This window comes from Zeus faber (genome assembly GCF_960531495.2).
Source record: "Zeus faber genome assembly, chromosome: 14".
Classification (NCBI taxonomy): Eukaryota; Metazoa; Chordata; class Actinopteri; order Zeiformes; family Zeidae; genus Zeus; species Zeus faber.
The window spans coordinates 1,330,377-1,336,398 of record NC_137200.1 but is presented as its reverse complement, the minus strand read 5'-3'; positions in this window follow the sequence as shown (position 1 = coordinate 1,336,398).

The following is a 6,022-nucleotide window of genomic DNA, read 5'->3' as shown; positions in this document are numbered from 1 at the left end:
TACCCAAACCCTCTTGTCTGTTCCTTTAACCCGGCCCACACAAGAGACAGTCTAGTGACACTGACCTACAGACCTTCCTTTTGGCCCCAGCCTTTGGCCTCGGCTCTGGAAGCCTCACACCCACAGATGTTTTGTCCTGTAGAGCAGCGTGGATTTATCCTTTTACTTATACTTATGTGTTTTTTGTTTGAACTTTTATTATTTTAAAGTGTTTTATATAAATGGATGGGACTGTATTCGGATAATTGACAGGGGATGTTGTTCATTAGAACTACAGATATTTTTCTAGTCCAGGAGTAACGGCATTTTACAGTTTTGCCTCAGTAACACATTCGCACACCGATGGTGGAGGCAGCCATGCAAGGCTCCAAACTACTTATGGGGCTTTTAGGGGTTCAGTATCTTGCTCAAGGGCACTTTCACAGAGGTGTGGTTGGGCCAAAACATGGCGGAGCAGCACTCTGGCCCTTCTTTCATTCAGTTGTTGATTTTGAGTGAAGTTTACATTAATGCAGAATTTACCGATGCATGAATGTCCTATCCATTGGTGATATGAGTAGGGGGTGGTGCCGGACAATTTATCTTGAAGGAATCGTTCTTGAACTCTACATGTGAGTCTGCAGTGAAATGCACTTCCACTCACACTCTAAAGTCTGAAAAGCTCTTCTGGTCCCTCCACTCTATCACAAGCCAAGCACAAACCGTACCCACTCCTGAAGATGGCAATGTAAACATTAATAGCTTAATTCATTGTATTATTCAGTATAAACAACAGTGTGACAATGCTTTCCCCTCGGGGCATGCGTTCATTCATAATGTACTGAAACGAACAAATCCCTCCTGTACTGGCGATGTACGGATGACCTAGTTGACAGGAGTCACCCCTGTTCCAATTCAGCCCCTTTTGCGTTGACTGACATTGGTGTCCAATTGTTTAGGGTTTGGCGAAAAGTCTTTGGCTATTCTTAGATTGAGTGTTATGTACCTTTTCGATCCGTAGTGGGCAGGGCACGCACCATTTTTCTGTTGAGGCAGTTATTCATATTCAGTTTAATGTGTCATGTTAAATTATGTTTTTCATGACATTTTCAGATGTTGATAGTTTAAATAATACAAAGAAATAATACAAAAAGTAAATAAATGAAAGGTAATAAAATAATAATGCAGATCGACACTTTACACACAATTAAAACGACTGTCTTTTGAACCATACAAAGTGTTTTTTTAATGTCAAATTATATTGAATTGGATTGTGTAATTTATATTGTGGGAATATGAGAAGTTGTAAATAAAAAAAAAGATTTTACAAAGTAGATGGGTTTTTCTCAATTGTAATGTTATTTGAGGCAATTAAAAAAAATAGTAACATCAAATATAATTAGCAAAGTGTAATAACTTATACAAAGAGGAACATCCAAATAAAAATACCAGGCCAAATGTGATGTTTTTCCATGCCTTTAAACATGCCATTTATTTAAGGTTTTATATAATCAGGATGAATATGATGATGTTGTTAGTAATGAATATGGTTATCAATATGCATTAATATACTATTTGGGGTATTCTGCTCTTTTCCAATATTTATATCATTTAATATTCAACCATCCACTGGGAATTATTGTCTCTGTATGTTATGGAGGAGGTATGTGATTGGAATAGACCTACTATTTTAATTATTACCTGCAATGATATTGGTTTCATCAGAAAACACTCACTATATAATCACTTATATCTGTTTCCATTGCTTTCAATGAGGAAATGGCCTAAAAACAAAGCCAGGACCTTTATGTTGAGTTTTTTTGGGTGGGGGGGGCAGTCACACTACACCATCCAGTGAGCTCGGGGTTTGTATAGGGTTAATAGAGTCACTGCACTATAACAAAGATGATAATGCTTCAATTTGCCAGCATGATCAAATATGACAGGCTCCTAAATCTATATACAGATATATATGGCTTCTCTGCCAAAAATTTGGCCAAAGTTTATTATGCCTCATTTCCAACACTGTGTGCTTGTGTGTGTGTGTGTGTGTGTGTGTGTGTGTGTGTGTGTGTGTTCGCCCAGGGAGCAGTCACCTGCGCTTTTGGCTGAGCTTGCACTCTGAAGCATTAGCATCAGCCGTTAAAATGTAAATTTATTGTGCCCATATTGGGCCTGATTGTGAGCATCTGCTCGGGCGTTTCAGAGACATGGAAGGGTGTCGTAGTCGTTATGCCCACATGACTGCGGCCAAACACATGAAGAATATGCAATAGGCGACACTGTCGTTAGGGCTTCACCAAAGACCCTGAAAAGAAATCAAAGGTGTTGGTACTTGACAAATGCTTCAGATGTCATGGTCGTCATTGACTTGAGACTCAATCAGTGTGAAGTTCTTAATTTGAAAATAAAATAAAAAAACAGTGGAACATTTGCTTCTGGTAAAGACTTCAATGTACTGTATTAGTATTCACAAGTAGTGAAATTGTAAAATGACTGAAAATGCCAAGCTCTATATTGGAGTTTGACATTTTCCCAAATGTGTCCCTCCCCAGTAGCACTTTGCTGAGCTCCTCCTCATTTTTGGGATCTATAAATATAAATAAGGAAAGGGGTCGACTGTGGGTCGCCCCTCATCAGTCTCCTCTGGAAGCAGGCGTTACAGATGTTTGCCTTGCTGGTCCACCCGTTGTGTCATGTGGAACATTTGTCACACATTTCATGATTTTGTGAAAATCCAGTGCCAGAGAGATGCAGAAAACACTTAATGTGCATTAAGCGGAATATATATACACATATATATACTGTATACACACACACACACACACACACACACACACACACACACATATATACATATACTCACACATACACACACTCACATACTGTATACACACACATACACACACACACACACACACACACACACACACACACACACACACACACACACACACACACACACACACACACACACACACTAGATTTGCAAATCATTGTATTCTGTTTTTATTTACGTTTTACACAACGTCCCAACTTCAGTTTGAATTGGGGTTTGTAAATCAAAGCTGCCTCGAATCGGTGCTGATTGGTCCGACTCAAGGCAGGGAGGTTTTCTTTATGTTTGACTGTCTTGCACCCGAGAGGATCATTATCATCCACATTATTATAATAGTCATCATTTGTTATATATAATTTTGGCCAGCGTACCTTATTGTGAAGTTCACAATAAAAACTCTCACCATGTTCGCACCACGGTCAGAAAGACTCCGTCTCCCTCCCTAAACCCCAACCTGTGGCCAGAGACTCCCACATGTGGTGCCTGAACAGAGACTCGGGAGGGGTAGGGCACTGAGTGAAAGGCGCCCCGGGGCCGATCCGCTGGCTGCGGAAACGCCTCACAGACCTGAAGGAGGAGAGGGACTGCATCCACTGCCTTGTTTTTTTGCAAATATTCACTCATTTTGAATTTGATGCCTGCAACACGTTCCAAAAAAGCTGGGACAGGGGCATGTTTACCACTGTGTTACATCACCTTTCCTTTTAACAACACTCAATAAGTATTTAGGGACACTAATTGCTGAAGCTTTGTAGGTGGAATTCTTTCCCATTCTTGCTTAATGTACGACTTCAGTTGCTCAACAGTCCGGGGTCTCCATTGTAGTATTTTGCGCTTCATAATGCGCCACACATTTTCAATGGGAGACAGGTCTGGACTGCAGGCAGGCCAGTCTAGTACCCGCACTCTTACTATGAAGCCATGCTGTTGTAACACATGAAGAATGTAGCTTGGCATTGTCTTGCTGAAATAAGCAGGGACGTCCCCAAAAAAGACCTTACTTGGATGGCAGCATATGTTGCTCTAAAACCTGTATGTACCTTTCAGCATTAATGATGCCTTCACAGATGAACAAGTTACCCATGCCATGGGCACTAACACACCCATCACAGATGCTGGCTTTTGATCTTTGCGCTGATAACAATCTGGATGGTCCTTTTCCTCTTTGGCCCGGACAACACGATGTCCATGATTTCTAAAAACAATTTGAAATGTGCACTCGTCAGACCACAACACACTTTTCCACTTTACGTCAGTCCATCTCAGATAAGCTCGGGCCCAGAGAAGCCGGCGGCATTTCTAGATGTTGTTGATATATGGCTTTCCGTCTGGTCCTGTCAACCTGAGTCTTGAACCTGGCTGGCTGTGCTAGGCGCGGGGCTCACCATGTGGCCTCCTTCGTGAGGGGTGGTCTCCTGTCATCACACTGGGCTGCCGAGGTACCTGCCCTCTGACGCTCTCGGTGCGCGGGGCGCTCGTCGCTGGGGGATCGGGCTGTGGGTGGGGGTGCCGTGTGCCGCCCTCTGTCCTGTAGTCCGCATGCTTGGCGGCTGGGGGCTGACCAGGGGCCTGATTGGGGCACTGAGCTGCCCGGCATGGCGGAGGCGCATGCCGGAGGTGCATGGCGGACGCTCTGCGCCCTTGGCTGATCGCTGTAGGTTGGCTGCCACCAGGTACAGGGCGCATTGGGGCGCGGTTGGGTCCGGGGGGGGGGGGGGTCTGCGTGGTTGCTCCCTGGCCTGCTGCGCCCCTGGATCGATCTGGTTGCGACTCGCCTATCTCTCCCAGTGCCAAAACTCATACTCAGCACATACACCGAGGGCTTGTGGGATGGGCGGGGTGCAGGCTATGTGGGTGGGGATGTGGCGGGCAGCTGCCATCTTGCCTGTCACGCTCCTGCCCAAGCGTGCTTCTCGTCCATCCCAAAATTGTAATCCCACTCACATTAGTTTAGAACACATACACTGGCACACCAATCCTACACCGTACAACACTCCATCGGACCAGGATCTGTGGGACAGGAGGGGTGCGAGTGATTCGGGTTCGCTTTGACTGAAGGACTTGCACCCCAACCCCGCAATTTTAACTGCAATTACCAACAGCACACATTGAGCGCTGGGGTTTTTTTTTTCCGGGGCCCGGATCCGGCCCGCGGTCCGTGCCTTCCGCCCATGGCCCGGGTTCTGTGCAGGCGGCTGCATCTTGTGCCTGCACCCGGGGGTTGGTTGTATGTGTGTGCCCCTGGGGTGTGGCGTCTCCTCGTGCTCCCTGGGACTGGGTCATGCTCCTCGGGGCTGGGCGTGGGGTTTGCTCCACGGCCCTCTCACTTCTCTGGGGGCCGGGGGTCTTCTGTGGCCACAGGGCAGGGCTTTCCTGCAGCCGTAGGGTGTCCATGCGGCTGCGGAGTTCGGGGGGGGGGGGGCTTCGGGGCCCCTTCCGCTGCTTGGAGGCGCCGCGACATATTACCGACCTTCTACACCAGTACCAATGGGTACCAGTCACCACACTCACCGGTGGACATCTTACACACACACACACACACACACACACACACACACACACACACACACACACACACACACACACACACACCATCACACCTGCTTCAAGTCCACCCCAGCACCCTCCTGGTTGCATTCCTCTCCTTTCCTCCCTCATTTACTGCCATAACTATGACAGGAAGAGGCCACGTGACCAGTTGTAGTTCCAGTGTTCCTGGACCTAATTCACTGTTTTTCAATACATGTTGTCATCTAATGTTCATGTTTTTGTGTAAATCTTTATTTCTATCTTTATTTGTCTCACCGTGGTGATTCTCCCCATCTTGGAGTCGTGATCACTTGTTTCTAGACCCAAACATGATAAATAGTTCTCCAAAGAGGGGGTTTAGTGGTGGTTCTCCATAACCTTAAACTGTGATCTTGTCATTCCACAGGTCATCCCCAGGACAGAGTTATTGCAGCAGTTTTTGATGATTTTAGAATTAATAAAGGGTTGCATTGCAGGTTGAGAACTTGAACTCCACTTGCAGACTAACTCTGTCCTGAATGCAATGGAATACAAATACTCTGTGTTGTATGCCCAGCATGCTGACAGCACAGGTAAAAAAAAAAAAAAAAAAAAAGATACATATTGCTTTCGCTTTGCATGGTAAAGTTTTAACTTGCACTTGTAGATGTAGCAACGAACTGTGTTAACTGACAA